The sequence below is a fragment of the Genypterus blacodes genome, unplaced genomic scaffold (assembly GCF_046128005.1).
Source record: "Genypterus blacodes isolate CSIRO-AG114 ecotype Tasmania unplaced genomic scaffold, CSIRO-AGI_Gbla_v1 ptg000072l_1, whole genome shotgun sequence".
NCBI lineage: Eukaryota > Metazoa > Chordata > Actinopteri > Ophidiiformes > Ophidiidae > Genypterus > Genypterus blacodes.
Genome location: NW_027466882.1, coordinates 3,759,213 through 3,784,531, shown reverse-complemented (window position 1 = coordinate 3,784,531; position 25,319 = coordinate 3,759,213). Strand labels below are relative to the sequence as shown.

Here is a 25,319-nt window from a genome sequence, read left to right as displayed (position 1 = left end):
TTTCAGACGCAGCATCCAGACAGAAATGCCATCAATTTGTGTAAATTTAGGGCAAATTGGGGAATATTGAAAATTTTCTAAAAATGTTGACCCCCGGGTCAGCGATTTTTGAAACTGGAGAAAACTTGAAAAGCCCATATCTGTGACAAGGAAGGAGATAGAGAGCTACAATTTCAGACGCAGCATCCAGACAGAAATGCCATCAATTTGTGTAAATTTGGGACAAATTGGGGAATATTGAAAATTTTCTAAAAATGTTGACCCGGGTCATCAATTTTTGAAACTGGAGAAAACTTGAAAAGCCCATATCAATGACAAGGAAGGAGATAGAGAGCTAACATTTCAGACGCAGCATCCAGGCAGAAATGCCATCAATGTGTGTAAATTTGGGGCAAATTGGGGAATATTGAAATTTTGGAAAAAAGTTGACCCCCGGGTCATTGATTTTTGAAACTGGAGAAAACTTTAAAAGCCCATATCAGTGACAAGGAAGGAGATAGAGAGCTAAAATTTCAGACGCAGCATCCAGACAGAGATGACATCAATTTGTGTAAATTTGGGGCAAATTGGGGAATATTGGAAATTTTCGAAAAATGTTGACCCGGGTCATCAATTTTTGAAACTGGAGAAAACTTGAAAAGCCCATATCTGTGACAAGGAAGGAGATAGAGAGCTACAATTTCAGACGCAGCATCCAGGCAGAAATGCCATCAATGTGTGTAAATTTGGGGCAAATTGGGGAATATTGAAAATTTTCTAAAAATGTTGACCCGGGTCATCAATTTTTGAAACTGGAGAAAACTTGAAAAGCCCATATCTGTGACAAGGAAGGAGATAGAGAGCTACAATTTCAGACGCAGCATCCAGGCAGAAATGCCATCAATGTGTGTAAATTTGGGGCAAATTGGGGAATATTGAAAATTTTCTAAAAATGTTGACCCGGGTCATCAATTTTTGAAACTGGAGAAAACTTGAAAAGCCCATATCTGTGACAAGGAAGGAGATAGAGAGCTACAATTTCAGACGCAGCATCCAGACAGAAATGCCATCAATGTGTGTAAATTTGGGGCAAATTGGGGAATATTTTTAAATTTTCTAAAAATGTTGACCTGCGGGTCATCGATTCTTGAAACTAGAGAAAACTTGAAAAGCCCATATCTGTGACAAGAGAGGAGATAGAGAGCTACAATTTCAGACGCAGCATCCAGGCAGAAATGCCATCAATGTGTGTAAATTTGGGGCAAATTGGGGAATATTGAAAATCTTCTAAAAATGTTGACCCGGGTCATCAATTTTTGAAACTGGAGAGAACTTTAAAAGCCCATATCTGTGACAAGGAAGGAGATAGAGAGCTAAAATTTCAGACGCAGCATCCAGACAGAAATGCCATCAATGTGTGTAAATTTAGGGCAAATTGGGGAATATTGTAAATTTTGGAAAAAAGTTGACCCCCGGGTCAGCGATTTTTGAAACTGGAGAAAACTTGAAAAGCCCATATCTGTGACAAGGAAGGAGATAGAGAGCTAAAATTTCAGATGTTGCATCTAGACAGAAATGCCATCAATTTGTGTAAATTTGGGGCAAATTGGGGAATATTGAAAATTTTCTAAAAATGTTGACCCGCGGGTCATCAATTTTTGAAACTGGAGAAAACTTGAAAAGCCCATATCTGTGACAAGGAAGGAGATAGAGAGCTACAATTTCAGACGCAGCATCCAGACAGAAATGCCATCAATTTGTGTAAATTTGGGACAAATTGGGGAATATTGAAAATTTTCTAAAAATGTTGACCCGGGTCATCAATTTTTGAAACTGGAGAAAACTTGAAAAGCCCATATCAATGACAAGGAAGGAGATAGAGAGCTAACATTTCAGACGCAGCATCCAGGCAGAAATGCCATCAATGTGTGTAAATTTGGGGCAAATTGGGGAATATTGAACATTTTGGAAAAAAGTTGACCACCGGGTCATCGATTTTTGAAACTGGAGAAAACTTGAAAAGCCCATATCTGTGACAAGGAAGGAGATAGAGAGCTAAAATTTCAGACGCAGCATCCAGACAGAGATGCCATCAATTTGTGTAAATTTGGGGCAAATTGGGGAATATTGGAAATTTTCGAAAAATGTTGACCCGGGTCATCAATTTTTTAAACTGGAGAAAACTTGAAAAGCCCATATCTGTGACAAGGAAGGAGATAGAGAGCTACAATTTCAGACGCAGCATCCAGACAGAAATGCCATCAATTTGTGTAAATTTGGGGCAAATTGGGGAATATTGAAAATTTTCTAAAAATGTTGACCTGGGTCATCAATTTTTTTAACTGGAGAAAACTTGAAAAGCCCATATCTGTGACAAGGAAGGAGATAGAGAGCTACAATTTCAGACGCAGCATCCAGGCAGAAATGCCATCAATGTGTGTAAATTTGGGGCAAATTGGGGAATATTGAAAATTTTCTAAAAATGTTGACCCGGGTCATCAATTTTTGAAACTGGAGAAAACTTGAAAAGCCCATATCTGTGACAAAGAAGGAGATAGAGAGCTACAATTTCAGACGCAGCATCCAGGCAGAAATGCCATCAATGTGTGTAAATTTGGGGCAAATTGGGGAATATTGAAATTTTGGAAAAAAGTTGACCCCCGGGTCATTGATTTTTGAAACTGGAGAAAACTTTAAAAGCCCATATCTGTGACAAGGAAGGAGATAGAGAGCTAAAATTTCAGACGCAGCATCCAGACAGAGATGACATCAATTTGTGTAAATTTGGGGCAAATTGGGGAATATTGGAAATTTTCGAAAAATGTTGACCCGGGTCATCAATTTTTGAAACTGGAGAAAACTTGAAAAGCCCATATCTGTGACAAGGAAGGAGATAGAGAGCTACAATTTCAGACGCAGCATCCAGGCAGAAATGCCATCAATGTGTGTAAATTTGGGGCAAATTGGGGAATATTGAAAATTTTCTAAAAATGTTGACCCGGGTCATCAATTTTTGAAACTGGAGAAAACTTGAAAAGCCCATATCTGTGACAAGGAAGGAGATAGAGAGCTACAATTTCAGACGCAGCATCCAGGCAGAAATGCCATCAATGTGTGTAAATTTGGGGCAAATTGGGGAATATTGAAAATTTTCTAAAAATGTTGACCCGGGTCATCAATTTTTGAAACTGGAGAAAACTTGAAAAGCCCATATCTGTGACAAGGAAGGGGATAGAGAGCTAAAATTTCAGACGCAGCATCCAGGCAGAAATGCCATCAATGTGTGTAAATTTGGGGCAAATTGGGGAATATTGAAAATTTTCTAAAAATGTTGACCCGCGGGTCATCGATTTTTGAAACTGGAGAAAACTTGAAAAGCCCATATCTGTGACAAGGAAGGAGATAGAGAGCTAAAATTTCAGACGCAGCATCCAGGCAGAAATGCCATCAATGTGTGTAAATTTGGGGCAAATTGGGGAATATTGAAAATTTTCCAAAAATGTTGACCCGTGGGTCATCGATTCTTGAAACTAAATAAAACTTGGAAAGCCCATATCTTTTACAAGGAAGGAGATAGAGAGCTAAAATTTCAGACGCAGCATCCAGACAGAGATGCCATCAATTTGTGTAAATTTGGGGCAAATTGGGGAATATTGAAAATTTTGGAAAAATGTTGACCCGCGGGTCATCGATTTTTGAAACTGGAGAAAACTTTAAAAGCCCATATCTGTGACAAGGAAGGAGATAGAGAGCTAAAATTTCAGACGCAGCATCCAGACAGAAATGCCATCTATTTGTGTAAATTTGGGACAAATTGGGGAATATTGAAAATTTTGGAAAAAAGTTAACCCGCGGGTCATCGATTCTTGAAACTAGAGAAAACTTGAAAAGCCCATATCTGTGACAAGGAAGGAGATAGAGAGCTACAATTTCAGACGCAGCATCCAGACAGAAATGCCATCAATGTGTGTAAATTTGGGGCAAATTGGGGAATATTGAAAATTTTCTAAAAATGTTGACCCGCGGGTCATCGATTCTTGAAACTAGAGAAAACTTGAAAAGCCCATATCTGTGACAAGGAAGGAGATAGAGAGCTAAAATTTCAGACGCAGCATCCAGACAGAAATGCCATCAATTTGTGTAAATTTGGGACAAATTGGGGAATATTGAAAATTTTCTAAAAATGTTGACCCGGGTCATCAATTTTTGAAACTGGAGAAAACTTGAAAAGCCCATATCAATGACAAGGAAGGAGATAGAGAGCTAACATTTCAGACGCAGCATCCAGGCAGAAATGCCATCAATGTGTGTAAATTTGGGGCAAATTGGGGAATATTGAACATTTTGGAAAAAAGTTGACCACCGGGTCATCGATTTTTGAAACTGGAGAAAACTTGAAAAGCCCATATCTGTGACAAGGAAGGAGATAGAGAGCTACAATTTCAGACGCAGCATCCAGGCAGAAATGCCATCAATGTGTGTAAATTTGGGGCAAATTGGGGAATATTGAAAATTTTCTAAAAATGTTGACCCGCGGGTCATCGATTCTTGAAACTAGAGAAAACTTGAAAAGCCCATATCTGTGACAAGGAAGGAGATAGAGAGCTAAAATTTCAGACGCAGCATCCAGACAGAAATGCCATCAATTTGTGTAAATTTGGGACAAATTGGGGAATATTGAAAATTTTCTAAAAATGTTGACCCGGGTCATCAATTTTTGAAACTGGAGAAAACTTGAAAAGCCCATATCAATGACAAGGAAGGAGATAGAGAGCTAACATTTCAGACGCAGCATCCAGGCAGAAATGCCATCAATGTGTGTAAATTTGGGGCAAATTGGGGAATATTGAACATTTTGGAAAAAAGTTGACCACCGGGTCATCGATTTTTGAAACTGGAGAAAACTTGAAAAGCCCATATCTGTGACAAGGAAGGAGATAGAGAGCTACAATTTCAGACGCAGCATCCAGGCAGAAATGCCATCAATGTGTGTAAATTTGGGGCAAATTGGGGAATATTGAAAATTTTCTAAAAATGTTGACCCGGGTCATCAATTTTTGAAACTGGAGAAAACTTGAAAAGCCCATATCTGTGACAAGGAAGGAGATAGAGAGCTACAATTTCAGACGCAGCATCCAGACAGAAATGCCATCAATGTGTGTAAATTTGGGGCAAATTGGGGAATATTTTTAAATTTTCTAAAAATGTTGACCTGCGGGTCATCGATTCTTGAAACTAGAGAAAACTTGAAAAGCCCATATCTGTGACAAGAGAGGAGATAGAGAGCTACAATTTCAGACGCAGCATCCAGGCAGAAATGCCATCAATGTGTGTAAATTTGGGGCAAATTGGGGAATATTGAAAATCTTCTAAAAATGTTGACCCGGGTCATCAATTTTTGAAACTGGAGAGAACTTTAAAAGCCCATATCTGTGACAAGGAAGGAGATAGAGAGCTAAAATTTCAGACGCAGCATCCAGACAGAAATGCCATCAATGTGTGTAAATTTAGGGCAAATTGGGGAATATTGTAAATTTTGGAAAAAAGTTGACCCCCGGGTCAGCGATTTTTGAAACTGGAGAAAACTTGAAAAGCCCATATCTGTGACAAGGAAGGAGATAGAGAGCTAAAATTTCAGATGTTGCATCTAGACAGAAATGCCATCAATTTGTGTAAATTTGGGGCAAATTGGGGAATATTGAAAATTTTCTAAAAATGTTGACCCGCGGGTCATCAATTTTTGAAACTGGAGAAAACTTGAAAAGCCCATATCTGTGACAAGGAAGGAGATAGAGAGCTACAATTTCAGACGCAGCATCCAGACAGAAATGCCATCAATTTGTGTAAATTTGGGACAAATTGGGGAATATTGAAAATTTTCTAAAAATGTTGACCCGGGTCATCAATTTTTGAAACTGGAGAAAACTTGAAAAGCCCATATCAATGACAAGGAAGGAGATAGAGAGCTAACATTTCAGACGCAGCATCCAGGCAGAAATGCCATCAATGTGTGTAAATTTGGGGCAAATTGGGGAATATTGAACATTTTGGAAAAAAGTTGACCACCGGGTCATCGATTTTTGAAACTGGAGAAAACTTGAAAAGCCCATATCTGTGACAAGGAAGGAGATAGAGAGCTAAAATTTCAGACGCAGCATCCAGACAGAGATGCCATCAATTTGTGTAAATTTGGGGCAAATTGGGGAATATTGGAAATTTTCGAAAAATGTTGACCCGGGTCATCAATTTTTGAAACTGGAGAAAACTTGAAAAGCCCATATCTGTGACAAGGAAGGAGATAGAGAGCTACAATTTCAGACGCAGCATCCAGACAGAAATGCCATCAATTTGTGTAAATTTGGGACAAATTGGGGAATATTGAACATTTTCTAAAAATGTTGACCCGGGTCATCAATTTTTTTAACTGGAGAAAACTTGAAAAGCCCATATCTGTGACAAGGAAGGAGATAGAGAGCTACAATTTCAGACGCAGCATCCAGGCAGAAATGCCATCAATGTGTGTAAATTTGGGGCAAATTGGGGAATATTGAAAATTTTCTAAAAATGTTGACCCGGGTCATCAATTTTTGAAACTGGAGAAAACTTGAAAAGCCCATATCTGTGACAAAGAAGGAGATAGAGAGCTACAATTTCAGACGCAGCATCCAGGCAGAAATGCCATCAATGTGTGTAAATTTGGGGCAAATTGGGGAATATTGAAATTTTGGAAAAAAGTTGACCCCCGGGTCATTGATTTTTGAAACTGGAGAAAACTTTAAAAGCCCATATCTGTGACAAGGAAGGAGATAGAGAGCTAAAATTTCAGACGCAGCATCCAGACAGAGATGACATCAATTTGTGTAAATTTGGGGCAAATTGGGGAATATTGGAAATTTTCGAAAAATGTTGACCCGGGTCATCAATTTTTGAAACTGGAGAAAACTTGAAAAGCCCATATCTGTGACAAGGAAGGAGATAGAGAGCTACAATTTCAGACGCAGCATCCAGGCAGAAATGCCATCAATGTGTGTAAATTTGGGGCAAATTGGGGAATATTGAAAATTTTCTAAAAATGTTGACCCGGGTCATCAATTTTTGAAACTGGAGAAAACTTGAAAAGCCCATATCTGTGACAAGGAAGGAGATAGAGAGCTACAATTTCAGACGCAGCATCCAGGCAGAAATGCCATCAATGTGTGTAAATTTGGGGCAAATTGGGGAATATTGAAAATTTTCTAAAAATGTTGACCCGGGTCATCAATTTTTGAAACTGGAGAAAACTTGAAAAGCCCATATCTGTGACAAGGAAGGGGATAGAGAGCTAAAATTTCAGACGCAGCATCCAGGCAGAAATGCCATCAATGTGTGTAAATTTGGGGCAAATTGGGGAATATTGAAAATTTTCTAAAAATGTTGACCCGCGGGTCATCGATTTTTGAAACTGGAGAAAACTTGAAAAGCCCATATCTGTGACAAGGAAGGAGATAGAGAGCTAAAATTTCAGACGCAGCATCCAGGCAGAAATGCCATCAATGTGTGTAAATTTGGGGCAAATTGGGGAATATTGAAAATTTTCCAAAAATGTTGACCCGTGGGTCATCGATTCTTGAAACTAAATAAAACTTGGAAAGCCCATATCTTTTACAAGGAAGGAGATAGAGAGCTAAAATTTCAGACGCAGCATCCAGACAGAGATGCCATCAATTTGTGTAAATTTGGGGCAAATTGGGGAATATTGAACATTTTGGAAAAATGTTGACCCCCGGGTCATCGATTTTTGAAACTGGAGAAAACTTTAAAAGCCCATATCTGTGACAAGGAAGGAGATAGAGAGCTAAAATTTCAGACGCAGCATCCAGACAGAAATGCCATCTATTTGTGTAAATTTGGGACAAATTGGGGAATATTGAAAATTTTAGAAAAAAGTTAACCCGCGGGTCATCGATTCTTGAAACTAGAGAAAACTTGAAAAGCCCATATCTGTGACAAGGAAGGAGATAGAGAGCTACAATTTCAGACGCAGCATCCAGACAGAAATGCCATCAATGTGTGTAAATTTGGGGCAAATTGGGGAATATTGAAAATTTTCTAAAAATGTTGACCCGCGGGTCATCGATTCTTGAAACTAGAGAAAACTTGAAAAGCCCATATCTGTGACAAGGAAGGAGATAGAGAGCTAAAATTTCAGACGCAGCATCCAGACAGAAATGCCATCAATTTGTGTAAATTTGGGACAAATTGGGGAATATTGAAAATTTTCTAAAAATGTTGACCCGGGTCATCAATTTTTGAAACTGGAGAAAACTTGAAAAGCCCATATCAATGACAAGGAAGGAGATAGAGAGCTAACATTTCAGACGCAGCATCCAGGCAGAAATGCCATCAATGTGTGTAAATTTGGGGCAAATTGGGGAATATTGAACATTTTGGAAAAAAGTTGACCACCGGGTCATCGATTTTTGAAACTGGAGAAAACTTGAAAAGCCCATATCTGTGACAAGGAAGGAGATAGAGAGCTAAAATTTCAGACGCAGCATCCAGACAGAGATGCCATCAATTTGTGTAAATTTGGGGCAAATTGGGGAATATTGGAAATTTTCGAAAAATGTTGACCCGGGTCATCAATTTTTGAAACTGGAGAAAACTTGAAAAGCCCATATCTGTGACAAAGAAGGAGATAGAGAGCTACAATTTCAGACGCAGCATCCAGGCAGAAATGCCATCAATGTGTGTAAATTTGGGGCAAATTGGGGAATATTGAAATTTTGGAAAAAAGTTGACCCCCGGGTCATTGATTTTTGAAACTGGAGAAAACTTTAAAAGCCCATATCTGTGACAAGGAAGGAGATAGAGAGCTAAAATTTCAGACGCAGCATCCAGACAGAGATGACATCAATTTGTGTAAATTTGGGGCAAATTGGGGAATATTGGAAATTTTCGAAAAATGTTGACCCGGGTCATCAATTTTTGAAACTGGAGAAAACTTGAAAAGCCCATATCTGTGACAAGGAAGGAGATAGAGAGCTACAATTTCAGACGCAGCATCCAGGCAGAAATGCCATCAATGTGTGTAAATTTGGGGCAAATTGGGGAATATTGAAAATTTTCTAAAAATGTTGACCCGGGTCATCAATTTTTGAAACTGGAGAAAACTTGAAAAGCCCATATCTGTGACAAGGAAGGAGATAGAGAGCTACAATTTCAGACGCAGCATCCAGGCAGAAATGCCATCAATGTGTGTAAATTTGGGGCAAATTGGGGAATATTGAAAATTTTCTAAAAATGTTGACCCGGGTCATCAATTTTTGAAACTGGAGAAAACTTGAAAAGCCCATATCTGTGACAAGGAAGGGGATAGAGAGCTAAAATTTCAGACGCAGCATCCAGGCAGAAATGCCATCAATGTGTGTAAATTTGGGGCAAATTGGGGAATATTGAAAATTTTCTAAAAATGTTGACCCGCGGGTCATCGATTTTTGAAACTGGAGAAAACTTGAAAAGCCCATATCTGTGACAAGGAAGGAGATAGAGAGCTAAAATTTCAGACGCAGGATCCAGGCAGAAATGCCATCAATGTGTGTAAATTTGGGGCAAATTGGGGAATATTGAAAATTTTCCAAAAATGTTGACCCGTGGGTCATCGATTCTTGAAACTAAATAAAACTTGGAAAGCCCATATCTTTTACAAGGAAGGAGATAGAGAGCTAAAATTTCAGACGCAGCATCCAGACAGAGATGCCATCAATTTGTGTAAATTTGGGGCAAATTGGGGAATATTGAAAATTTTGGAAAAATGTTGACCCCCGGGTCATCGATTTTTGAAACTGGAGAAAACTTTAAAAGCCCATATCTGTGACAAGGAAGGAGATAGAGAGCTAAAATTTCAGACGCAGCATCCAGACAGAAATGCCATCTATTTGTGTAAATTTGGGACAAATTGGGGAATATTGAAAATTTTAGAAAAAAGTTAACCCGCGGGTCATCGATTCTTGAAACTAGAGAAAACTTGAAAAGCCCATATCTGTGACAAGGAAGGAGATAGAGAGCTACAATTTCAGACGCAGCATCCAGACAGAAATGCCATCAATGTGTGTAAATTTGGGGCAAATTGGGGAATATTGAAAATTTTCTAAAAATGTTGACCCGCGGGTCATCGATTCTTGAAACTAGAGAAAACTTGAAAAGCCCATATCTGTGACAAGGAAGGAGATAGAGAGCTAAAATTTCAGACGCAGCATCCAGACAGAAATGCCATCAATTTGTGTAAATTTGGGACAAATTGGGGAATATTGAAAATTTTCTAAAAATGTTGACCCGCGGGTTATCGATTCTTGAAACTAGAGAAAACTTGAAAAGCCCATATCTTTGACAAGGAAGGAGATAGAGAGCTACAATTTCAGACGCAGCATCCAGGCAGAAATGCCATCAATGTGTGTAAATTTGGGGCAAATTGGGGAATATTGAAATTTTGGAAAAAAGTTGACCCCCGGGTCATTGATTTTTGAAACTGGAGAAAACTTTAAAAGCCCATATCTGTGACAAGGAAGGAGATAGAGAGCTAAAATTTCAGACGCAGCATCCAGACAGAGATGACATCAATTTGTGTAAATTTGGGGCAAATTGGGGAATATTGGAAATTTTCGAAAAATGTTGACCCGGGTCATCAATTTTTGAAACTGGAGAAAACTTGAAAAGCCCATATCTGTGACAAGGAAGGAGATAGAGAGCTAAAATTTCAGACGCAGCATCCAGACAGAAATGCCATCAATTTGTGTAAATTTGGGACAAATTGGGGAATATTGAAAATTTTCTAAAAATGTTGACCCGCGGGTTATCGATTCTTGAAACTAGAGAAAACTTGAAAAGCCCATATCTTTGACAAGGAAGGAGATAGAGAGCTACAATTTCAGACACAGCATCCAGGCAGAAATGCCATCAATGTGTGTAAATTTGGGACAAATTGGGGAATATTGAAAATTTTCGAAAAATGTTGACCCGCGGGTCATCGATTCTTGAAACTAGAGAAAACTTGAAAAGCCCATATCTGTGACAAGGAAGGAGATAGAGAGCTAAAATTTCAGACGCAGCATCCAGGCAGAAGTGCCATCAATGTGTGTAAATTTGGGACAAATTGGGGAATATTGAAAATTTTGGAAAAAAGTTGACCCCCGGGTCATTGATTTTTGAAACTGGAGAAAACTTTAAAAGCCCATATCTGTGACAAGGAAGGAGATAGAGAGCTAAAATTTCAGACGCAGCATCCAGACAGAGATGCCATCAATTTGTGTAAATTTGGGACAAATTGGGGAATATTGAAAATTTTCTAAAAATGTTGACCCGCGGGTCATCGATTCTTGTAACCAGAGAAAACTTGAAAAGCCCATGTCTGTGACAAGGAAGGAGATAGAGAGCTACAATTACAGACACAGCATCCAGGCAGAAATGCCATCAATGTGTGTAAATTTGGGACAAATTGGGGAATATTGAAAATTTTCTAAAAATGTTGACCCGCGGGTCATCGATTTTTGAAACTGGAGAAAACTTTAAAAGCCCACATCTGTGACAAGGAAGGAGATAGAGGCTTCTGTGTTCTTCTGATGAAGGCATCATGTAAATTGTGATATACATGAACTTGAGTGTAGTCATGTGTACACGGTGACTTGAACTGGGTCTGTTTCACCTATAAAGAGCCTCTGTGTGGCTGCTCTCCTATTTTACGGCCATACCACTCTGAACACGCCCGATCTCGTCTGATTTCAGAAGCTAAGCAGCGTTGGGCCAGGTTTGTACTTGGATGGGAGACCGCCTGGGAATACCCGGTGCCGTTAGCATTTTGGCCCTGTGAGCAGCAGGCCTCACCTGGTCCTCCTCCCTCATGTTTCACTCCCTCTGTAAACACGCAATTTCCCTCGGGAGAATAAAGTTGTATCTTATCTTATCTAAAATGTTAGTGTTCTTCTGATGAAGGCATCATGTAAATTGTGATATACATGAACTTGAGTGTAGTCATGCGTACACGGTGACTTGAACTGGGTCTGTCTCACCTATAAAGAGCCTCTGTGTGGCTGCTCTCCTCCTTTACAGCCATACCACTCTGAACACGCCTGATCTCGTCTGATCTCAGAAGCTAAGCAGCGTCAGGCCAGGTTAGTACTTGGATGGGAGACCGCCTAGGAATACCCGGTGCCGTAAGCATTTTGGCCCTCTGAGCAGCAGGCCTCACCTGGTCCTCCTCCCTCATGTTTCACTCCCTCTGCTAATACGCAAGTTCCCTCGGGAGAATAAAGTTGTATCTTATCTTATCTTATATGAAAGCATACATTAGGAAAATGAGTATTGCACATGGTCATAATATGAGAAGATTGAATGCACATGAGAAGTGAAGAACACGAGCCACTGTGTGACAATGATGATGATGAGGATGAAAGTGAGCGTCAGAGATGTAAGTGGTCCCTCTGTATGTTCTATGTGATGATTATCAGTTTCATTAGGTAAGACTTCATTATCCAGAAATGTGTGTTTCTGATGAAGGCATCATGTAAATTGTGATATACATGAACTTGAGTGTAGTCATGTGTACACGGTGACTTGAACTGGGTCTGTCTCACCTATAAAGAGCCTCTGTGTGGCTGCTCTCCTCGTTTACGGCCATACCACTCTGAACACGCCGGATCTCGTCTGATCTCGGAAGCTAATCAGCGTCGGGCCAGGTTAGTACTTGGATGGGAGACCGCCTGGGAATACCCGGTGCCGTAAGCATTTTGGCCCTCTGAGCAGCAGGCCTCACCTGGTCCTCCCCCCTCATGTTTCACTCCCTCTGTCAACACCCAATGTCCCTCGGGAGAATAAAGTTGTATCTTATCTTATCTTATATGAAAGCATACATTCAGAAAATGAGTATTGCACATGGGCATAATATGAGAAGATTGAATGCACATGAGAAGTGAAGTACACCAGCCACTGTGTGACGATGATGATGATGATGATGATGATGATGATGATGAAAGTGAGCGTCAGAGATGTTAGTGGTCCCTCTTTATGTTCTATGTGATGATTATCAGTTTCATTAGGTAAGACTTCATTATCCAGAAATGTGTGTTTCTGATGAAGGCATCATTAAAATTGTGATATACATGAACTTGAGTGTAGTCATGTGTACACGGTGACTTGAACTGGGTCTGTCTCACCTATAAAGAGCCTCTGTGTGGCTGCTCTCCTCGTTTTCGGCCATACCACTCTGAACACGCCTGATCTCGTCTGATCTCGGAAGCTAAGCAGCGTCGGGCCAGGTTAGTACTTGGATGGGAGACCGCCTGGGAATACCCGGTGCCGTAAGCATTTTGGCCCTCTGAGCAGCAGGCCTCACCTGGTCCTCCTCCCTCATGTTTCACTCCCTCTGTGAACACGCAAGTTCCCTCGGGAGAATAAAGTTGTATCTTATCTTATCTTATATGAAAGCATACATTCAGAACATGAGTATTGCACATGGGCATAATATGAGAAGATTGAATGCACATGAGAAGTGAAGTACACGAGCCACTGTGTGACGATGATGATGATGATGATGATGATGATGATGATGATGAAAGTGAGCGTCAGAGATGTTAGTGGTCCCTCTTAATGTTCTATGTGATGATTATCAGTTTCATTAGGTAAGACTTCATTATCCAGAAATGTGTGTTTCTGATGAAGGCATCATGTAAATTGTGATATACATGAACTTGAGTGTAGTCATGTGTACACGGTGACTTGAACTGCGTCTGTCTCACCTATAAAGAGCCTCTGTGTGGCTGCTCTCCTAGTTTAAGGCCGTACCACTCTGAACACGCACAATCTCGGAAGCTAAGCAGCGTCGGGCCAGGTTAGTACTTGGATGGGAGACCGCCTGGGAATACCCGGTGCCGTAAGCATTTTGGCCCTCTGAGCAGCAGGCCTCACCTGGTCCTCCTCCCTCATGTATCACTCCCTCTGTCAACACGCAATTTCCCTCGGGAGAATAAAGTTTTGTCTTATCTTATTTGAAATGTTAGTGTTCTTCTGATGAAGGCATCATGTAAATTGTGATATACATGAACTTGAGTGTAGTCATGTGTACACGGTGACTTGAACTGGGTCTGTCTGACCTATAAAGAGCCTCTGTGTGGCTGCTCTTCTTGTTTACGGCCATACCACTCTGAACACGGAAGTCAGAGGAGGTGTGTGTGAGCTCCAGGCGTGCGTGTATTTTGACTGATCCTGTGCGGCAATTTTGATTTTGAGTTTGAACTGTGGCGTTTCTTTAAGCCCAGATTTTTCGTTTCTTTGATAGCTCGGTTTTTGGAGCCACCCCCAGCAGTTTTGACTGTCTGGGGGACACTTTAAGTTATTTGTTTGTTTGGTTTGTGTTTTCCTGATGGAAAATAGTTTATACTGTGCTCCAAGTATGGTGAGAACCAGAGGAAAGGGAGCCAGAGTTGCTGCACCGGGCCCGGACCGGACGGCCGAGGCAAGCGAGCCGATGGTGAAAGACGATCGGGCGTACAGGACCGTGGACGGTCAGAATATGACGGGAGAAATGGAGGACACACGTGCGGTGACAGCTCCTGACGTAGCTGAAAATGCGGAAGGAGGAAGAGGGCAGGAGAGAGAAATCATCAGAGAGGAAGAGATACGGATTATTAAGGATAAAGCTGAAGAGTTTCAGCAAAATTTAACGCTCGCCCTGGAGCTGATTGGAGAAGATAAAGTGACCGCAATGGAGCTGATCCAGGCAATACAAGACACTTGTGGGAAAATCATCGCCTGCCGGTACACGGGCAGAAATAAATATGAGATCACAATGAATCACCCGAAGGGGAAAGAAAGACTATTGGACGGCATAAAAATTGGACAGACCGCGATCATGTCCAAGGAGTTATGTAATGATGAGCTGGTGGTCTCGTTTCTGGGGCTGCCGGCGTATATCACGGACAGCGTCATTCTGGGCAAGCTGAACAGCTGGGGAGTGAGTGCAGTATCCCCGATCATCAGGAGAATGTGGCCGGGAACTAGAATTGCTGACGGAACAAGATACGTGAAAGTTAAATTCACGGAGACGGTCCAATCACTTCCATATTCGACCAAGTTTGAGACGGCTTTTGGAGCAGAGTTCTTCAGAGTTTTGCACGACAAACAGGTGAAAGTGTGCAGACAGTGCATACAGACTGGTCATATCCTGAGGGACTGTCCAGATTTCCTTTGTAGAAAATGTGGAGAGCAGGGGCACTATGCAAGGGAGTGCATGGGCAGAGGGAACAAATGCCAGAGCTGCAAAAAGGAGAGCAGCAGATGTGTTTGTGAGGACGTTGATCATGCTCCAGGGACGGGAGGAAAGCAACGTGAGGAGCAGGAAGAATCGAGAGAGAATATCTCTGAGAGGGAGGAGACCGAGAAGGATCGTGCGGAGGGGCAAGCGGAGAAAGGAAGAGACATACTGGAGTCGGACGGAGAGCAAGGAATGGAGGTGAGAGGATCGACAGCTGAGGTGCCGGGACATGGAGACGCAGCAGAGGGGCAGAGTGTGAATACATCGGAGAGAAAGGAGAGGAAGGTGAAAATTGTTCAACTTCAGCGGCCCCCAGAATCAGACTCAGAGATATGCTTGACGGGGTCTCAAGAGTCGGGGAACTCGGAGTCTGATATGGACCTCGGAAACAGCCAGGAGCTGGGGAAGAGAAGACTGCAATGGATGCTGAAGACAAGGGGATCAAAAAGAGGAAAAAGTAAGACGTGAACTGTAGCATAAAGATGATGGGCCTGATTTATCTCTATGTATTTACAATGTTAAAAATACTATCGCAAAACACAAACGGCTTAAGATGTATTAACAAGATGCGAGATGTTTTAAGGGTGGATACTTTTGACATCCTCTGTGTACAAGAGACTAAGTGGACAAGGGAGTGGAGAAGCTATCTGAGGGATACATGGGCTGGAAAAGTGTGGGCAAACAACGGTGTAAATGGACGAGCCGGAGTCGCTATTTTTGCTAAAGGAGATAAGATCAAAAATGTTAAGGAAATAGTGAAGGATGATGAGGGAAGGGTGATCGGTATTGAATTTATTTACAGGAATGTGCTTTACAAACTTTTGAATATTTATGCACCGAATGAGGACAACAAGCGTGGAATTTTCTTTGATCAACTAAAACCGCATTTGGGAGGGAACATTTGTGTAGTGGGGGATTTTAACTGTGCACTTACGAGATTGGATATATCAAGCAACAATACATACAAAAGTGATATAAGTAGGAAATCGCTAAATGAGCTTTTTGACTATTTCAACCTGGTAGATCTGTGGAGGGTGCGCAATATGGGAGAAAGGGGCTTTTCCAGACGACAGACGGTTCTGGGGAAACTTAAACGGTCCTGGATTGACTTATGTCTATTAGCATCTGGGCTGGAAAAAAAGATTTCAAAATGCTGGTATGAGTTCACAGGGTTTAGCGATCATGCAAGGTTATGGGTGGAGCTGGGGGAGAAAGAGCACAAAGGTGGAGGGTTATGGTGTTTAAATAACAGTGTTTTGCTGGATGGAAAATATAGGGAGAAAGTTGAAAATCTACTGAAAGAAAGAAAAAGAGAACTGCAGGGTGAGGGTTGTATAAATATGGGGGAGTGGTGGGAGGAGGTGAAATTGCACATCAAAAAAGTGACAATAAACTATTGTAAAAATAAAATGGAGAAGGAAAGAAGAACTGAGTATAGTTTAAGAGACCAGATTAATAAAGAGCTGGAAAGGTCGATTGCAGAGGAAAACTTCAACAATCTAAAATATCTCATGCTGAGAAAACAATTAGATGAGCTTGAGAAGAAACGGAGCAGAGGGGCAGCTATCAGATCGAGGATGAAGGATATTTTAGAAGGGGAAAAGAATACAAGTTTCTTTTTAGGGCTTGAAAAAAGACAGCAAAAGAAAGCTCATCTGCAAAACCTGAAAAATGAAGAGGGTAAGACAATGGAGAAGACAGAGGAAATGCTGGAGGTGGCTCATAAACATTTTAAAACACTTTTTTCAAAGATGGAGGTAAACTCTACAGACCACAGTGTTTTTGAAGGGATAGAAAAAAAATTAGGGGAAGATGACAGAGCAGACTGTGATAAAAACATAACAGAGGAAGAATTGGAAAGAGTAATAAATGGTTTGAATAAGAACAAAAGTCCAGGGCTGGATGGGTTATCGGGGGAATTTTACATCACCTTTAAACAGGTGATGAAGCCAATTCTCCTGAGAATCTTTCAATGCATGGAGCGGGAGGGGAAAGCATCTGGGGACTTCTTCACGGGGCTAATCCGAGTGGTGTATAAGAATAAGGGTGACAAAGGTGATTTGGGGAATTATAGGCCAATTAGTCTGCTAAATACAGATTATAAAATACTGGCTAAAATCCTGGCAAACAGATTGAAGGAGGTGATAGGCACAGTGGTGAATCCCTGTCAGTGTTATGGTGTGGTAGGGAGAGTCATTAGTGACATCATCTTATCGATCCAGGACATCTTTGACAAAATGAATCAGAAGGGAGGGCTGTACATAGGGGTTGATTTAGAGAAGGCGTTTGATAGGGTGGATCATGATTTTTTGTTTAAAACACTGGAAAAGATGGGTTTCGGGGAAGGTTTCACTAAATGGATTAGGTTAATATATAGGAATGCCATCAGTAGGGTGAAAATAAACGGGAGGTTAACTGAGAGCTTCGCTCTGGAGAGGTCAATCAGGCAAGGATGCCCGCTTTCAGCTATGTTATACTCCATAGCGGCAGAACCCTTGTCTGCCCTCATTAGGAGGGACCCAGGGATTTTGGGGATTGAAATGGAAGATAAAACGGACACGAAAATCTACCAGTACGCAGATGACATAAGTATTACGGTTAGGGATGAGAGGAGTGTAGACAGGGTGCTGCAGCATGTAGAGTGCTATGAGAGGGCATCTGGGGCCAAAATCAATGGGGAAAAAACCGAGCTAATTGGCTTTGGTGATGGTTTCGATTGTGTAAATAAATGGAATTTTGTAAAGAGAAATTAAATGGTGAAGGTTTTGGGTGTATACGTAGGTAAGAATCGAGATGCAGCAACAAAACAAACGTGGGGTGAAATAGAGGGAAAAATCAAAATGCGATTGGATTTCTGGTCCGGGAGGAAATTGAATCTAAGGGGTAAAGTGATAGTAACTAACGCCCTCCTCCTGTCCAAGTGTCAGTATGCGCTAAGAGTCTGTGAAAAGCCGGACAGGGTAATAGGAAAGCTGAATGACATGATGAGTGCTTTCATCTGGAATAAAAAACAGCATTTGATAGCCAGGAAGGTGCTCATCAATGGGCAGAAGGAGGGCGGTTTGAAATTGGTGGACCTGAAAAGTAAAAAGCTTAGTGCACGGATTCGACTGTTAGGGAAATTTAGGGGAAACGCAAAGATTTACGCGTGGCAGAAGTGCCTCGACTCTTGCCTACAGGGGTGGGATAATAGAGGAGTGTTTAATCTATGTAGGGAAACGGAGCAAAGGGAAAGAGCACAGGTTAATGCATTTACAGGGGAAATACTTGAAGCGTGGAATATTTTACTGGGGGATTTAAAGTTTAGATGTGAGACTGCGGAGCAGGTGTTACACCAACCAGTTTTCAGAAAGCCGGCAATAAGGTGTCAGGGGAAGGTATTTTCAGGGAGGTACTTGGAGGAACTAGGTTTAAATCAGGTGAAGCACTTTATCCAAAGAGGTGGTGGATTTCTGCAGGAGGAAGTAATCCAGGAGGTCAGGGGAAGATTAGGGAAAGTGAGACCAATAGAGATCAAAAGACTATGCCAGAGAATTTTAGAGGGGTTACCTCGTAGCTGGGTGGCGCTGGTGAAGGGGAGGAGGGCAGAGAAGGCTCTGGAGTTGGTCAGTTTCTCCCTCATCCAAGGAGGGAAAGAGCATGACATACGATCAGTTAACTCCAAGATACTATATAGAGTGTTTTTGGGAAAGGAAAAGAAGAAAGCGGCAGCTGAGGAAGTATGGCTAAGGCAGTTCCATGGGCTTAAGAGGGAGCACATTTGGTCAGATCTAAATGTGAAGTTCATTTCATCAGAGTGCTTTGATACAAATTTCAGGCTCAGACACAATAGAATATTTGTCAATTTGGTGCTAAACCAGATAAATAGACTCAACAGCAAGGTTTGTGATATATGTGAGGTGGAAGTGGAGACATTTAGGCACTTTATTTTTGAATGTAAGGAGTTAAAAGTGTTTTTTGAGAAACTGGACCAATGCTTTCAAAAATGTAGAGTCACAATCACGGAAAAGGAAAAATGGGAGAGGTTTTTTCTATTTGGGTATAAGGAAAGGAAAGCAGGGGTGAACAAATGGCTTATCAATTACATTCTGAGTTATGCCAAACATGTCATCAGACTTCGGAGAAACTATTCACATTTCGAGGACAAAAAAGTGAACATGTGGAGATTTTTCGGTAACTTTATGAAAAGGAATGTGAGTCTGCTGTGGGATGGTGGGGACAAGAATTTCAAACAAAAGGTGCTGGAAGATAACTGTCTATTTGTGTGTAGAAATCAGGGTGGGGTGCAAATGTCAATAGGTCAAGGGTGAGGGGTGATGGGTGAAGGAAAAAAAAAAAAAAGAAAAAAAAAAGATGTGATGAATGGTGTTATGGATTGTTGGAAATAATTTGATTTGATTTGAAATGACTTGTATTTACTTGTGTAAAATGTATTTGTAAAAATATTTATTTTTTGATAATAAAGGAGAAAAAAAAAAAACACGCCCGATCTCATCTGATCTCAGAAGCTAAGCAGCGTCGGGCCAGGATAGTACTTGGATGGGAGACCGCCTGGGAATACCCGGTGCAGTAAGCATTTTGGCCCTCTGAGCAGCAGGCCTCACCTGGTCCTCCTCCCTCATGTTTCACTCCCTCTGTGAACACGCAATTTCCCTCGGGAGAATAAAGTTGTATCTTATCTTATCAGAAATGTTAGTGTTCTTCTGATGAAGGCATCATGTAAATTGTGATATACATGAACTTGAGTGTAGTCATGTGTACACGGTGACTTGAACTGGGTCTGTCTCACCTATAAAGAGCCTCTGTGTGGCTGGTCTCCTCGTTTACGGCCATACCACTCTGAACACGCCCAATCTCATCTGATCTCGGAAGCTAAGCAGCGTCCGGCCAGGTTAGTACTTGGATGGGAGACCGCCTGGGAATACCCGGTGCCGTAAGCATTTTGGCCCTCTGAGCAGCAGGCCTCACTTGGTCCTCCTCCCTCATGTTTCACTCCCTCTGTGAACACACAGTTTCCCTCGGGAGAATAAAGTTGCATCTTATCCAATCTTATATGAAAGCATACATTCAGAAAATGAGTATTGCACATGGTCATAATATGAGAAGATTGAATGCACATGAGAAGTGAAGTACAAGAGACACTGTGTGACAATGTAATGATGAGGATGAAAGTGAGCGTCAGAGATGTAAGTGGTACCTCTGTATGTTCTATGTGATGATTACCAGTTTCTTTAGGTAAGACTTCATTATCCAGAAATGTGTGTTTCTGATGAAGGCATCATGTAAATTGTGATATATATGAACTTGAGTGTAGTCATGTGTACACGGTGACTTGAACTGGGTCTGTCTCACCTATAAAGAGCCTCTGAGTGGCTGCTTTCCTCGTTTACGGCCATACCACTCTGAACACGCCCGATCTCGTCTGATCTCGGAAGCTAAGCAGCGTCGGGCCAGGTTAGTACTTGGATGGGAGACCGCCTTGGAATACCCGGTGCAGTAAGCATTTTGGCCCTCTGAGCAGCAGGCCTCACCTGGTCCTCCTCCCTCATGTTTCACTCCCTGTGTCAACACCCAATGTCCCTCGGGAGAATAAAGTTGTATCTTATCTTATCTCATAAGAAAGCATACATTCAGAAAATGAGTATTGCACATGGGCATAATATGAGATGATTGAATGCACATGAGGAGTGAAGTACACGAGCCACTGTGTGACGATGATGATGATGATGATGATGATGATGATGAAAGTGCGCAGCATCCAGGCAGAAATGCCATCAATGTGTGTAAACTTGGGGCAAATTGGGGAATATTGAAAATTTTCTAAAAATGTTGACCCGGGTCATCAATTTTTGAAACTGGAGAAAACTTGAAAAGCCCATATCTGTGACAAGGAAGGAGATAGAGAGCTAAAATTTCAGACGCAGCATCCAGGCAGAAATGCCATCAATGTGTGTAAATTTGGGGCAAATTGGGGAATATTGAAAATTTTCTAAAAATGTTGACCCGGGTCATCAATTTTTGAAACTGGAGAAAACTTGAAAAGCCCATATCTGTGACAAGGAAGGAGATAGAGAGCTAAAATTTCAGACGCAGCATCCAGGCAGAAATGCCATCAATGTGTGTAAATTTGGGGCAAATTGGGGAATATTGAAAATTTTCTAAAAATGTTGACGCGGGTCATCAATTTTTGAAACTGGAGAAAACTTGAAAAGCCAATATCTGTGACAAGGAAGGAGATAGAGAGCTACAATTTTAGACGCAGCATCCAGGCAGAAATGCCATCAATGTGTGTAAATTTGGGGCAAATTGGGGAATATTGAAAATTTTCCAAAAATGTTGACCCGCGGGTCATCGATTTCTGAAACTGGAAAAAACTTGAAAAGCCCATATCTGTGACAAGGAAGGAGATAGAGAGCTAAAATTTCAGACGCAGCATCCAGACAGAAATGCCATCAATTTGTGTAAATTTGGGACAAATTGGGGAATATTGAAAATTTTCTAAAAATGTTGACCCGGGTCATCAATTTTTGAAACTGGAGAAAACTTGAAAAGCCCATATCTGTGACAAGGAAGGAGATAGAGAGCTGAAATTTCAGGCGCAGCATCCAGGCAGAAATGCCATCAATGTTTGTAACTTTGGGGCAAATTGGGGAATATTGAAAATTTTCTAAAAATGTTGACCCGGGTCATCAATTTTTGAAACTGGAGAAAACTTGAAAAGCCCATATCTGTGACAAGGAAGGAGATAGAGAGCTGAAATTTCAGGCGCAGCATCCAGGCAGAAATGCCATCAATGAGTGTAAATTTGGGGCGAATTGGGGAATATTGAAAATTTTCTAAAAATGTTGACCCGCGGGTCATCGATTCTTGTAACTAGAGAAAACTTGAAAAGCCCATGTCTGTGACAAGGAAGGAGATAGAGAGCTACAATTTCAGACGCAGCATCCAGGCAGAAATGCCATCAATGTGTGTAAATTTGGGGCAAATTGGGGAATATTGAAAATTTTCTAAAAATGTTGACCCGGGTCATCAATTTTTGAAACTGGAGAAAACTCGAAAAGCCCATATCTGTGACAAGGAAGGAGTTAGAGAGCTACAATTTCAGACGCAGCATCCAGACAGAAATGCCATCAATGTGTGTAAATTTGGGACAAATTGGGGAATATTGAAAATTTTTCTAAAAATGTTGACCCGGGTCATACATTTTTGAAACTGGAGAAAACTTGAAAAGCCCATATCTGTGACAAGGAAGGAGATAGAGAGCTACAATTTCAGACGCAGCATCCAGACAGAAATGCCATCAATGTGTGTAAATTTGGGGCAAATTGGGGAATATTGAAAATTTTCTAAAAATGTTGACCCGCGGGTCATCGATTCTTGTAACTAGAGAAAACTTGAAAAGCCCATGTCTGTGACAAGGATGGAGATAGAGAGCTACAATTTCAGACGCAGCATCCAGACAGAAATGCCATCAATTTGTGTAAATTTGGGACAAATTGGGAAAATATTGAAAATTTTCTAAAAATGTTGACCCGGGTCATCAATTTTTGAAACTGGAGAAAACTTGAAAAGCCCATATCTGTGACAAGGAAGGAGATAGAGAGCTACAATTTCAGACGCAGCATCCAGGCAGAAATGCCATCAATGTGTGTAAATTTGGGGCAAATTGGGGAATATTGAAAATTTTGGAAAAAAGTTGACCCCCGGGTCATCGATTTTTGAATCTGGAGAAAACTTTAAAAGCCCATATCAGTGACAAGGAAGGAGATAGAGAGCTAAAATTTCAGACGCAGCATCCAGACAGAAATGCCATCAATGTGTGTAAATTTGTGGCAAATTGGGGAATATTGAAAATTTTCTAAAAATGTTGACCCGGGTCATCAATTTTTGAAACTGGAGAAAACTTGAAAAGCCCATATCTGTGACAAGGAAGGAGATAGAGAGCTGAAATTTCAGGCGCAGCATCCAGGCAGAAATGCCATCAATTTGTGTAAATTTTGGACAAATTGGGGAATATTGAAAATTTTCTAAAAATGTTGACCCGCGGGTCATCGATTCTTGTAACTAGAGAAAACTTGAAAAGCCCATGTCTGTGACAAGGATGGAGATAGAGAGCTACAATTTCAGACGCAGCATCCAGACAGAAATGCCATCAATTTGTGTAAATTTGGGACAAATTGGGAAAATATTGAAAATTTTCTAAAAATGTTGACCCGGGTCATCAATTTTTGAAACTGGAGAAAACTTGAAAAGCCCATATCTGTGACAAGGAAGGAGATAGAGAGCTACAATTTCAGACGCAGCATCCAGACAGAAATGCCATCAATGTGTGTAAATTTGTGGCAAATTGGGGAATATTGAAAATTTTCTAAAAATGTTGACCCGGGTCATCAATTTTTGAAACTGGAGAAAACTTGAAAAGCCCATATCTGTGACAAGGAAGGAGATAGAGAGCTGAAATTTCAGGCGCAGCATCCAGGCAGAAATGCCATCAATTTGTGTAAATTTTGGACAAATTGGGGAATATTGAAAATTTTCTAAAAATGTTGACCCGCGGGTCATCGATTCTTGTAACTAGAGAAAACTTGAAAAGCCCATGTCTGTGACAAGGAAGGAGATAGAGAGCTACAATTTCAGACGCAGCATCCAGGCAGAAATGCCATCAATGTGTGTAAATTTGGGGCAAATTGGGGAATATTGCAAATTTTCTAAAAATGTTGACCCGGGTCATCAATTTTTGAAACTGGAGAAAACTTGAAAAGCCCATATCTGTGACAGGGAAGGAGATAGAGAGCTACAATTTCAGACGCAGCATCCAGGCAGAAATGCCATCAATGTGTGTAAATTTTGGGCAAATTGGGGAATATTGAAAATTTTCAAAAAATGTTGACCTGCGGGTCATCGATTCTTGTAACTAGAGAAAACTTGAAAAGCCCATGTCTGTGACAAGGAAGGAGATAGAGAGCTACAATTTCAGACGCAGCATCCAGGCAGAAATGCCATCAATGTTTGTAAATTTGGGACAAATTGGGGAATATTGAAAATTTTCTAAAAAGGTTGACCCGGGTCATCAATTTTTGAAACTGGAGAAAACTTTAAAAGCCCATATCTGTGACAAGGAAGGAGATAGAGAGCTAAAATTTCAGGCGCAGCATCCAGGCAGAAATGCCATCAATGTGTGTGAATTTGGGGCAAATTGGGGAATATTGAAAATTTTCTAAAAATGTTGACCCGCAATTCATCGATTCTTGAAACTAGAGAAAACTTGAAAAGCCCATATCTGTGACAAGGAAGGAGATAGAGAGCTAAAATTTCAGACGCAGCATCCAGGCAGAAATGCCATCAATGTGTGTGAATTTGGGGCAAATTGGGGAATATTGAAAATTTTCTAAAAAAGTTGACCCCAGGGTCATCGATTTTTGAAACTGGAGAAAACTTGAAAAGCCCATATCTGTGACAAGGAAGGAGATAGAGAGCTAAAATTTCAGGCGCAGCATCCAGACAGAAATGCCATTAATTTGTGTAAATTTGGGACGAATTGGGGAATATTGAAAATTTTCTAAAAATGTTGACCCGCAATTCATCGATTCTTGAAACTAGAGAAAACTTGAAAAGCCCATATCTGTGACAAGGAAGGAGATAGAGAGCTAACATTTCAGACGCAGCATCCAGGCAGAAATGCCATCAATGTGTGTGAATTTGGGGCAAATTGGGGAATATTTTTAAATTTTCTAAAAAAGTTGACCCCAGGGTCATCGATTCTTGAAACTAGAGAAAACTTGAAAAGCCCATATCTGTGACAAGGAAGGAGATAGAGAGCTACAATTTCAGACGCAGCATCCAGGCAGAAATGCCATCAATGTGTGTAAATTTGGGGCAAATTGGGGAATATTGCAAATTTTCTAAAAATGTTGACCCGGGTCATCAATTTTTGAAACTGGAGAAAACTTGAAAAGCCCATATCTGTGACAGGGAAGGAGATAGAGAGCTACAATTTCAGACGCAGCATCCAGGCAGAAATGCCATCAATGTGTGTAAATTTTGGGCAAATTGGGGA

General features: G+C 41.0%; 4 non-coding genes and 3 pseudogenes across 4 annotated transcripts; all 7 read left to right on the top strand.

Annotated features, from left to right (window-relative positions):
- The first annotated feature begins 11,691 nt into the window (after positions 1-11,691).
- On the top strand, positions 11,692-11,810 carry LOC143005889 (5S ribosomal RNA; annotated as a pseudogene).
- Positions 11,811-12,055: 245 nt separating this feature from the next.
- On the top strand, positions 12,056-12,174 carry LOC143005894 (5S ribosomal RNA; annotated as a pseudogene).
- Positions 12,175-12,619: 445 nt separating this feature from the next.
- On the top strand, positions 12,620-12,738 carry LOC143005967 (5S ribosomal RNA). Its single transcript, XR_012964171.1, has one exon. It is a non-coding gene; the product is annotated as a 5S ribosomal RNA (ribosomal RNA).
- Positions 12,739-13,198: 460 nt separating this feature from the next.
- On the top strand, positions 13,199-13,317 carry LOC143005943 (5S ribosomal RNA). The gene has a single exon (XR_012964149.1). It is a non-coding gene; the product is annotated as a 5S ribosomal RNA (ribosomal RNA).
- Positions 13,318-13,780: 463 nt separating this feature from the next.
- On the top strand, positions 13,781-13,889 carry LOC143005911 (5S ribosomal RNA; annotated as a pseudogene).
- A 6,194-nt stretch (positions 13,890-20,083) lies between these two features.
- On the top strand, positions 20,084-20,202 carry LOC143005867 (5S ribosomal RNA). Its single transcript, XR_012964104.1, has one exon. It is a non-coding gene; the product is annotated as a 5S ribosomal RNA (ribosomal RNA).
- A 444-nt stretch (positions 20,203-20,646) lies between these two features.
- Positions 20,647-20,765, top strand: LOC143005962 (5S ribosomal RNA). The gene has a single exon (XR_012964167.1). It is a non-coding gene; the product is annotated as a 5S ribosomal RNA (ribosomal RNA).
- The last annotated feature ends 4,554 nt before the right edge of the window (positions 20,766-25,319 follow it).